General features: G+C 39.7%; 1 long non-coding RNA gene across 1 annotated transcript; it reads right to left on the bottom strand.

Annotated features, from left to right (window-relative positions):
• Nucleotides 1–2,112: 2,112 nt before the first annotated feature.
• Nucleotides 2,113–3,383, bottom strand: LOC106794681 (uncharacterized). Its single transcript, XR_005888951.1, has 3 exons — nucleotides 3,129–3,383; nucleotides 2,377–3,047; nucleotides 2,113–2,289 (listed from the first exon to the last, which is right to left on the bottom strand). It is a non-coding gene; the product is annotated as an uncharacterized lncRNA (long non-coding RNA).
• Nucleotides 3,384–12,119: the final 8,736 nt, after the last annotated feature.

The following is a 12,119-nucleotide window of genomic DNA, read 5'->3' on the forward strand; positions in this document are numbered from 1 at the left end:
GTTAGACTCAATTAAGGGTATGAAAAGAATAACAAGGATAATTAACATCTCATGTTTTCTTGGATTTGGCATTTTCTTTATGATAACAACAACTTTATTCTGGGACTCATCTTGAAGGAGGTGAGTACGTACTATGCATCTATTTATAATATGTAAAAGCTGAATTATTCACTATTACATTGTTACGTTAGTAAAATTGATGATTTGGAGGAAGATGAATATGTTCCCTTTGTGTATATCACTTTTCTTTTCGTTCTTTCTTTTTCAATGTTACTCAAAACATAACAAAATCCTATATCTAAACATTTCAATTCAATCTTATGACATCCAAATACTTTTTATGTTCATGGTCCTCATTCTTCAATGTTGTATATTACATTCTATAACCAAGTTCTTTTACATTTTACATATCATTTAATTTTTTCATGTTAATAATGTCTAAATTCTAATATATTTTATGCTATATATATATAAATATTTCACATCAACAAAGTACATGATATAAAATTAGTTTTCAAACTAATTTATAAAAAAAATTGTTGGTTAAACAAAGTTGCGCTACTAAAAGATAGGGTTTCCACATCGGTTATTAAGGACTTTCAACATCGGTTATTAACCGATATTGAAAGTACGGGCGTTGAAAGTATTATCGTTAGCATCGGTTTTCCAAAACCGATGGTAATATATAATTGCAACATCGGTTATTTAAATAATCGATGTTATATAATAAGAATTATAAAAAGAAAGTTATATATCTTCATATCAACATCGGTTTTAACCAAAATCGATGTTAATATAGACAAACAACATCGGTTTTAACCAAAATCGATGTTAATATAGACATACAACATCGTTTATTTTTAAAACCGATGTTGTTTTTTAGGATTTTTTTTAATACGGTGTCTATTTTTTTAATAACCCCAAAATTAACCTACAAATTTTAAAAGTAGACCACACATCATATAATTTTCATTCTGTTTTGAAACAGTTTTTACCAGAAATTCCATCAAAAATTGATTAATTACTATGAATTAAAAGAATATTTAATGTTAAGGAGACATGAATTGTAAAAAATGTAAAGTAAGTAAACTATAATTACAAAATTTCCTAAACATCCTAGGTTTCACTTTTAACTTTCAAATAATATTTTACCCACTAGATGCAGAACGCCTTCAATCTCTTTGGTTCTAATGGTCTAGTATCATTGAAATACAACATGATATAATAAAATATAAGTTAATAATATAATACCAGTGATAACAAAATGAAATTTTTTGGAATTAAACAATTACTGTTTCCCAATTATTCTTGAAACTTCCTAATACTTTACCCACACTCAGTGCTTCCTTTTTGTTTATTACACTAAATACATTATGAAATTTAGATATTTAACGTTGAGTACAAATTAGTTTACAAAATACTAAAATGTAACTATAAGCATTGTTTAAATGACTTACTTTAACAACAATCCACCTAGCAGCAACAACCTTGGATTTACTTTGTGGAGTTTCGTCAAGTCCTTTCAAAGCACTATTGAATACAAACCTGGATGCGTATTGTACAATTAAAATATTGATGTTCCCAACTAATGCTAATGCAAATGTATTGAAAAACAACACTGACCTATTAATTATTCCTTTGAGGTATTCGTGGGGCCTATTATGCAATGAACAAAACTAGATGACAACATTTTCCTTAGGCAAAATGACGACCATTTGCCAATGTGCACTGTAGTGGAGACCAATATAGGTTATTATACTATTATACATTATTTAAATTTATTTGTTCAGTTTAACTTACCCATTCAAGTAGGCTCCTAGGTACACATCCCTCTTTGATTTCTGCATCCAAGTCTTAATATAACTTTCTGATTCAAATTAGGATTGCCCAAATCTCTGTATGGACTGTGGCTTGAGGAATCCATACACATCGGCATTCCCCGCTCGCATACTTGTCTCAATCATATGCCTATTTTTGTTAACATAAATTAAATTATGTATAAATTTTAAACAATAAGTTAGGTAATAAACAATAATGTAAACTGACTTACAGAATCCACAACTGTATAACAAAGATGCTGAGACATTGACCATCGTGTGCTATTTCAGACAGATCTTCATGCTTTATGTACAAGGGGAAGTTGTCATTAAACACCCCAAACATGGTAGCATCCCACATAACCTACAACGGCTTCAGAAAAAGCTGTGGGATTGTCAATGTCATCAAATATAGGGGATCATTGACATCATGATCCGGCCTATCTGCAAGTTTCGCCGGTCCCACAACTCCCTGTTTATCCAAGATAGTTAATTAACATAATTTAATTACAGTGAACACTTTAATTGGAAAAAAATGCATTTAATGAAATTGAAATACCTATTTTGATAAACGCTTGACAAGATGTGTCGGCCAAGCAAGAAAGGTGTTAAGTGCCTGCCTCACTAACTTAACCTTTTCAGTGGGTACATGAATGGGAGCATCTACATCTCTAACCTCCTCAACACAAACCTTGACTTGATCATGGAGCAAAGGAATGTTGTGAACGGTTGTGGACCCCTCATAAAGTCTTCCTAGGGCAACCAGGTGGCGAGGATTTTCTTCGATGTACAACCCACTTTTGTCTGAGTCACCCGTGTCTGGATTTTTCCCTGAGGGATCAACATAACTCTCCTTTGTGTTGACACGAGCAGCTAAAGGACTAACCTCAGGTTTAGGAGGCAATGCAAGTCCCTGTTATTGCATCTGCGATTGAAACTGGGATTGCATCTGGCTGAAGGATAACATTAGTTGTCGAGTCACTTTTTCTGTGATCGACTCCTCTAGCTGGTCCCTGATTTTTTGCGTCAGCTGCTTTAGGTCTTCGGGAGCCATGGACGAAGACGTGTAGGAGGTCCTTGGAGCCGGTTCAAAGTATTGCTTAATTGTGACACCGGCTCTAGCAACATGCACACGACCAGGGTGTTCTAGTCGCCCAATGGCAGCAGTCAGTACATCATAACATCCATGGGCGACAAAGGAACCCTGTGAGGCCTGCTCCTCCAATGAATCTTGTAAGGAACACATTTATTGGTTTACTCAATCATACAATAAACATAAATAATTACAATTAACAATTGAAAGTGACTTACAATCTTGTCATCAATTTCCTTTGCTGCCTCAGGCGTCATTTGCCCAGTTTTCTTGGTGCAGGCCATCTTCCACTTCACGTGTCGTCTGATGGGAGATGAAGGATCAATCATGGTGTTAGTGCTTCTGTATTTAGTAGCTTCCTCCACTTTCTTCTTTTTCTTATCCTCCATCAACTTGTTTTCTAGATATTCATAACCCCCACGAGACAACACTTGAAGGGAAGTGTTTTGTTTCTCGATGGTTGTGCCCTTTTTCGCACATCTTGTAAAAATTAAACATTATTGAAAGTTATCATTACAATGCATAATACTAAATGAATTTAAAGTTTAAAACAATGAAAATCACAAACTTACCTCCCACGAAGGGTCTTTGCAGGTCTGACAAAATTGGGCCCACTTCTCCTTGCTAATGTCGTACTTTTTGTATATAGTGTCATCGACACTTTCCTTGTCGGCTGCAAGTGTCCATTTGGATGTCAAATCAGACTTAAATTGTCTCCACCGCTCCCCCACAGTCTGAAGTATTTTCTTTTTTGTTCTCAGATCAGATGCTTTAAGGATATCAAATTCAATCTGACAAACAGAAGATTACATTTTATTGTTACTAAATTACAATTTGATTGTTAATCAACAAAATGCAAGATTCAACTAAAATACCTGAATATCCTCCCATATCAAATCCTTCTGAGTAACAGGGACTTGTTTCCAATTCTCGTATGTGACATCTACCTTATCATGAGCGACGATCCCCAAATATGTTCTTAACTTCTTCCTGTAGGGATTGTCGACTTTCCCGATCGCAGGATCCACATGGACCAGAGGTCTCTCTGCCCCAACTGGTCTAGTCGCCAATGATCTTAGACATGTGGCTTTTCTTGTCCGCTTCAACGTAGATGACGACTGTGATGCTGCACCAGTAGAAGGCGGAGGAGAGCTGGGTGGTGTAGCCATTTTCCTGTAAAGAAAAAAACATTAGTTAATTAACATTATCACAAAATTGAATAACTTATGTAAATGAATGGACTAAAATGAAGTACATAATAAGAAAATTACATTAGACGATGTTAATTAATTCTCCTTCATCATGATTACTACGATTAGCATGAACATCGTCAGCTTCTTCTTCTCTGACGACGTTAGGCGACATTTGTGTGGACAAAAGACTAACATAAGTATCAATGTATGAATCATCATCTTCAACATTAACACCAATTTTTTTTCCCGTGTAGAACCACTGACCATCTTTCATCACAAGGGTCTTCAACATTAACACCAATTTTTTTTCTCGTGTAGAACCACTAACATAAGTTCCGTAACGTTACGGAAAAAGAATCAGCAAAAAAGGCAAGGGGGTGTATTTAGTAAACAGGGGGGTGCAAATAGAAACCAGGCCCACTTGGTGCCTTCTGGAGGAAGCAACCTAGCTCGCTTGGGCGAGCTGAGCTCGCCTGGGCGAGCTAGGTGGCCAGCTCCTCCCTCATTTTCCTATAAATAGGGGTAGGAGGGAAGAACAAAAATGTTCAACCCTCCTGGTATCTGAGAATCACTTAAAATTAGTGAGAAAAATTGTTTCCGTGAAGAAAATCCAAGCCAAGGCGCTTCCGTAACGTTTCCGAGACGTTTCCGTGGGTGATTTTTTGCGAAGATTTTCATCCATTCTTCGTCGTTCTTCGTTCGTTCTTCGTCGTTCTTCGGTCTTCAACCGGTAAGTTCCCAAAATCGAACTTTTCAATTCATTCTATGTACCCTTAGTGGTTCTCATTTGTTTCGTGTGCTTTTATTTTCATTTCATTTACTTTTCGTACCCCCTTTTGACGTGCTTCAGTCATTTATTTAAGTCATTTTCTCACCTAATCAAAAATAAAATAAATTTCCACCGATCATTCGTATTGTAACATCTTTTAATTTCTATTAAAATGAAATCCGATCATTCGGTCATGCCGCAATCACGTTTAAAACCAAAAAAGAGGCAAAATAATAATATAATAATAAAAAAATATCTTTTAGTAAAATAAAAAAAAATCAATTGGATGTTTTTCTTTGGGATTTTTCTTTCTTAATCGAATTGACTAATAACCAAAGTGAAACTAAGGCTAAAATCAATTCATAAATCAAGCTTTTGTCATCACCTAAAAAAGGCATTTTTAAAGGTCCAATGCCTTGAAATGGTCTTTTCCACTTTTATTGGTTAAACGTAGATTTCTAAAGACCTAAAATCAACATGTAGCTTTATTACCTCTTTCAAAAATAATAAGAGATCATTAATGGTCCAATGCCTTAATGTTTTCTCTCCTTTCAAAAGAATCGAAAGATTGTTTAATGGTCCAACGCCTTAAAATGACCTTTCATTCAATAAAAACATATCTTGCAAAAAAGGATAAAAACAACTTAACCAATGCTTAGTTTTCAAAGAACTACGTAGGTCTAATTTCCTTATCACAATTAAGGAATACGTAGGAGCAAAGGGAAAACACCCTTGTCGACCACAAAAAGATAAAAATATAAAAAGGCATAAAAAGACATAAGAACGTAAAAAAGGAAAAATAACATAGATTGAAGTTATATTTGCACATTTGATTAAAGGCTGACGTCTCTTGTGATGGACGTGTGGGTGCTAATACCTTCCCCGTGCGTAAATAAAACTCCTGAACCTTTCACTTAAAGTTCGTAGACCACGTCTTTTCCGGTTTTTCCAACGTTTTTCTCAAATAAATGTTGGTGGCGACTCCGCGTGTATTCCTTTCTTGGAAGACGCACCCATGAGTCACGCGTCGCCCTCCCGCCGGAGGGTAGGTTGCGACAGTTGGCGACTCCACTGGAGACTGTTTTTAGAGAGTTAGGCCATTTAATCTTGTGCAATGTTTTATCATGACTTTCTCCTTTGTTGGTTTCCCTTTATTTTTCTTATGTTCTTGTGTATATAACTCTTTGATGCTTTTAGTGTGTTTTAAAATCTATGCATGAGGTAAATATTTATTCATTTGATGCACACAAACACCAACACTATTTGCACAAACGGTGAGTTGAAAAAGGGTCATATACCCGGGTTCGTGGGAACATAAGGAGTGGAGGTGAATCTGTGATCATGCTAGGTCTCCGACTTGCTTGATTACAGTGAACCCTCATCTAGAGTTTTTCTCTTTGGTAACATATTGTTGCTAGTAGTCCCTACTGCTGCAATATGTTCTTCAAAGGTGATGATACCTCTAGAGACCATCAATAGAGATATGACCACCTTGGGAATTATCACTAAAAACCCTTTTAGCTCCCTCCCATGTAGGTTCCTTAAATAGGGGCACAGAGCGGACACGCTGCGTGCCATTTTTCACACTGCCATGCATAAGTGTCATGTGCCCTTTTGCTTATATTTGTTTATGAATATTGTCGTACTATGTACATCCCCATGTTGTGCCTTTTGCATATGCATCATGCACGGGTTCTGTCTTGATCCCCTCTCTTTGGCAAACCAACGGAGGGTCCGTGTCACCTTCTTAAATACATACGTCGGGCACTATGCTACCCCAAGACGTTGTATCTAAGAAGGAGACAATTTCCCGGGCTTCCGTATTCATAAATTGCATCTGTATCATATGCATTTCTTCATGCATTCATCCATCCCACCCATGATAGATGTCGGAGTTTTGATTCGCACCAATTTTGTTTCACTTTAGTAAAACATGGGATCAAGTCAAACGCCTTCGCTTAAAAAGAGGTTCTATGAAGTCAAGGTCAAGAGCCTAGGAATCACCAGTCTAAAAGAGTTAGGGCAGTTAATGGGGCAGCTCCAGCGGTAAGCTTTTCGCAAAGCTTACGGTAAAATCTGGGACCTAGCCATGGTAGAAGTCTCCACAGAGGCCATTGCCTCCCTCGCCCAGTATTATGATCAACCGTTGAGGTGCTTCACCTTTGGGGACTTCCAGCTATCACCCATGGTGGAAGAATTTGAAGAGATCCTAGGATGTCCTCTAGGGGGAAGGAGACCATACCTCTTCTCAGGGTTCTATCCCTCATTAGCTAGAATTTCTAAGATAGTCCAAATCTCGGCACAGGAGTTAGACCACAGAAAGAAAGTCAAAAATGGGGTGGTTGGAATACCGAGAAAATGTTTGGAGGCAAAAGCAAGAATCTTGGCAGGTAGAGGTGAATGGGCCCCGTTCATAGACATTCTCGCACTATTGATCTTCGGGGGAGTCCTCTTTCCAAATGTGGATGGGTAGGTGGATTTGGCAGCGATCGACGTTTTTCTCGCCTATCATGACCGCAAGGAAAGCCCGGTTGTCGCTATGCTAGCCGACCTATATGACACCTTCGATCGAAGATGTGAGAAGAGCAGTACGAGGATTGTTTGCTGTACTCCAGCTCTTTATGTATGGTTGGTTTCACACCTTTTTTGCCAAGAGGTGAGGCATGCTTGCCTGCTAGAAAGCCACCGTTCATGCACAAAGAAAGAAGGGGCAAATTGGGACTGACTCTTAGCAAACAAAGAAGAAGCGTCTGTCAACTGGTTCCCTCGATGGAAAGAAGGAAGAATCGGGGTTCTTATTTCGTGCGAAGGATTCCCAAATGTTCCCTTCATGGGGACAAGGGGTTGCATCAGTTACAATCTCGTTCTTGCTATAAGGCAACTTGGCTACCCTATGAGAGGGGCACCACTAGAGGAAGAGCTCGCGCCTGTCATTTCACGAGGTTTCAATAAGACCAACATGGAGACACTTCACAAGGTCTGCAAGGCATGGGAGGTGGTGCAAAAGAAGGACAAAGAACTCAGGGGCAGTAACAATGGGCCCATTGGTGGCTACCGTAAATGGTTGAAAGCCCACGTGCAAGGTTTGGATTGGCTCCTGAGTTTGAGAACCGCTAAAAGGGAGGAAGTTGAGGCACCGGAGGAAGACGAAGAGGTGCAGGCCCTTAGGGCAGAACTCGAGCAAGCCCAAATAGTCAAAGAAAGGTTCAAATCAGTAGCTCTGAAAATCCGAAAGGAGAATTCCGAACTGAGAGATATAAATATAGCAACCACCAAAGCCTTGGAACAAGAGACCAAGAGGGCTCGTAGGGAAGAGCACGACCGGAACAAGTTCCGAGGGGCTCTATGGGGCAGTAATAGCGAGCTTAAGCTCCGGAGAGAGGAAAGGGGCCAATCACGAGTAGACAGTCTGATCTTGAAAGATGAGTTAAAGGTTTGCTCAAGGTCCAAAAGAAACTTGTCTTAGCGGTTATGCGAGACAGAGACCAACATGTTAGCCATCATCAGCAAGTACCAAGCAGAACTAAATCTAGCCACGGCCCACGAGTATAGAGTGGCGGATGAGTATGCCCAAGTGTACGCGGAAAAGGAGGCGAGAGGAAGGGTGATCGACTCGTTACATCAAGAGGCAACAATGTGGATGGACTGATTTGCTCTTACCTTGAACGGGAGTCAAGAACTTCCCCGATTGCTAGCCAAGGCCAAAGTGATGGCGGACACCTACTCCGCCCCAGAGGAGATCCACAAACTTCTCAGCTATTGTCAGCATATGATAGATTTAATGGCCCATATAATTAGAAACCGCTAGGAAGTTTGTATTGTCACTCAGATCTTGACTAGTTATAACTTTCTGAATAAAATGAGTTTATCCCATATTTTTACTCCAAAGTTAATGCGAATCAAATCACTCCCGCATTTTATCTCTAGCATGCATTCATTTTTGTACCTACTCCTCACGTTTGGTTTTTTTAGGAAAAAACACCATAACTAAACGCGCCCCAAGGCATCCCTATCGCACCAGATCCAAATCTAGAATGATGGGTGATCAAGAGGAGACACAGGAACAGATGAAAGCCGACATGTCGGCTTTGAAAGAGCAAATGGCTTCCATGATGGAGGCCATGTTAGGAATGAGACAACTCATGGAGAAAAACATGGCCACCGCTGCCGCTGTTAGTTCGGCTGCCGAAGCAGACCCAACTCTCCTAGCTACTGCGCACCATCCTCCCCCAAACGTGGTAGGACGAGAAAGGAACACACTGGGGCACAGCAGCAACCCCCATTTGGGATACAACCGGGTGGCTTACCCTTATGGATTACCACCTAATTACACGCCACCAGTCATGCATGATGACGCGGGTCATGTCCCTTCCTCCATCCTTGAAGGGGAGCCTCCTCGACAGCCCTACGAGGTCCATGAAGATCATCGAGAGTATGCCCAAGGGGATGTTGATTTCTACCCCCTATCCCTGTCGAGGGGCCGGCACCCAACACATTGCCTCAACACAACCTCACAGCACAACCAATATTTTTGTCCACAGAAAGACCACCCCCGACGGCCGAAGAAAGAAGGAAACTCGATCTCCTCAAGGAGAGATTGAGAGCTGTTGAAGGCTTTGGTGACTACCCGTTTGCTGACATGACAGATCTTTGCTTGGTACCGGATGTCGTCATCCCCCCAAAATTGAAGGTACCTGATTTCGACAAGTATAAAGGGACGACTTGTCCTAAGAACCATCTCAAGATGTATTGTCGCAAGATGGGGGCGCACTCTAGGGATGAAAAGTTGTTAATGCACCTTTTCCAAGATAGCTTGGCTAGAGCCGCAGTTATTTGGTACACTAATCTGGAAGCTTCCCGCATCTGTACTTGGAAGGACCTAATTACTGCCTTCCTGAGGCAATATCAGTATAATTTCGATATGGCTCCCGATCGCACTCAGCTACTGTCATACCCTAATTTTGTCCGGGGACTATTGCTTGATGGCATGCAACCTTTGATTGACCGCTTCGAGGTACTTGGCACCCTTTGTTGCACAATATGTGAAGTCCTGAGACGTGCCGGAAATCAAAAGGAAGTGTTGTTACGCAATTCGTGAAATTCTGTAACATGCCGAAAATCAAAAGGAAGTATTGTTATGCAATCCGTGAGTTTCCGTAACTCTTCGAAAGCTAAAAAAGGAGTAATTATATGATCCGTAAGGTTCCGTAACCTTACGAAAAGAAAACAAGTATCGTTACGAAATTCGTAAAGTTTCGTAACGTTACGGAAAAAGAATCACCAAAAAAAGTAAAAGGGGGTGTATTTATTAAAAAAAGGGTGCAAACAGTAACCAGGCCCACTTGGGCCTTCCAGATTCTTCCTCTAGAAGGCGGTTGCTTCGGGAGGAAGCAACCTGGCTCGCCTGGGCGAGCTGGGTGGCAAGCTCCTCCCCTATTTTGCTATAAATAGGGGGAGGAGTGAAGAAGGAAAGGGTTCAGCCTTCTTGGCACTTCGTATTCACTTGAAATTGCTGAGGAAAATTGTTTCCGTGAAGAAAATCCAAGCCGAGGCGCTTCCATAACGTTTCCGTAACGTTTCCGTGGGTGATTTCGTGAAGATTTTCAACTGTTCTTCGTCATTCATCGTTCGTTCTTCATTGTTCTTCGGTCTTCAACCGGTAAGTACCCGAAATTGAACTTTTCAATTCATTCTATGTACCCGTGGTGGTCCCCATTTGTTTCATGTACTTTTATTCTCGTTTCGTTTACTTTTCGTACCCCCTTTTGATGTGCTTCAGTCATTTACTTAAGTCATTTTCTCACCTAATAAAAAAATAAATAAATTTCCACCGATCGTTTGATTTGCAATATCCGTTAATTTCTGTTAAAATGAAATCCGATCGTTCGGTCACGCCGTAACCACGTTGGAAACCAAAAAAAAAGGTAAAATAATAATATAATAATCAAAAAATATCTTTTAGTAAAATGAAGCAAAACAAATCAATCGGACGTTTCTCTTTGGGATTTCTCTTTCTTAATTGAATTGACTAATAACTAAAGTGAAACTAAGGCTAAAATCAACTCGCAAAGTCAAGCTCATCCACAAAAAATCACTAAAAAGGGATTTGAAAGTTCAATATCTCAGTTTTTCTTACCAAGTAAATGGATCATTTTTAAGGTCCAACGCCTTAAAATGATCACCTTCCAAGTAAAAAGAATCGCTTGATTCCCCCTTAAGAAAGAACTGCGTAGGTCTGATTTCCTCTTCGATAGAGGGTACGTAGGAGCAAGAGCCCCATTTTTGTCGACCTCAAAAATAAAAAAGAAATAAAAGGTTTAAATACATAATTTCACACAATCCTAATCTAAGGTTGTTGTCCTTTGGGACAAACGTGAGAGGTGCTAATACCTTCCTCAAACGTAAATACAACTCCCGAATTTGGAATATTCTTTATGACCGGTTTCCTTCGGTTATTCCGACGTTTTCCACAAATAAACGTTGGTGGCGACTCCGCGCATTTTCCTCCTTTGGAAAACGCACCCGAGAGCCTCGCCTCGCTCGCCCGCAAAAGGGTAGGTTGCGACAACTACAGAACATGGTTAAGAAGGAAAGTGAGACCTTTAAAGAGTACGCATAGCGGTGGAGAGATCTGGCAGCACAAGTGGCCCCTCCCATGGTCGAAAGGGAGATGATTACCATGATGGTAGACACCTTGCCAGTGTTTTACTATGAGAAGTGTTGGACCTTGTGGTCTCAATAATCTTAAGAGGGATAGGCTTAGAATGCAGAAGAAGCAACAACAATCAATTTAATAATGTTCTATAAACATGCAAGACAAAATTGATTGCAATAACATAAATGAGATAAGGGAAGAGAGAATGCAAACACAATTTTATACTGGTTTGGCCACTTCCCGTGCCTACATCCAGTACTCAAGCAACCCACTTGAGATTTCCACTATCTTTGTAAAATCCATTACAAAGTCTGAACCACACAGGGACAACCCATCCCTTGTGTTCTGGAATCCTTTACAACAAGAGACTCACAGTCTCTTAACCAATCTCATTGAATAAGAAGAATGAAAGAAGAATTCTCTCTTCAAGAGAAGAATATTACAATAAAGATCATGTAGGAATCCTTATAGATTTTGCAAGTGTTTGGCCAAGGATTTCTTTTGAGAGAGCATTTGACAATGAAGTTCTTTTGGAATCTCTCTCATTGTATTTTGAGAGGATAAGACATTTTTGCCAAGCAAAACTCTCTCT

The sequence above is a fragment of the Glycine max genome, chromosome 1 (assembly GCF_000004515.6).
Source record: "Glycine max cultivar Williams 82 chromosome 1, Glycine_max_v4.0, whole genome shotgun sequence".
Lineage (NCBI taxonomy): Eukaryota > Viridiplantae > Streptophyta > Magnoliopsida > Fabales > Fabaceae > Glycine > Glycine max.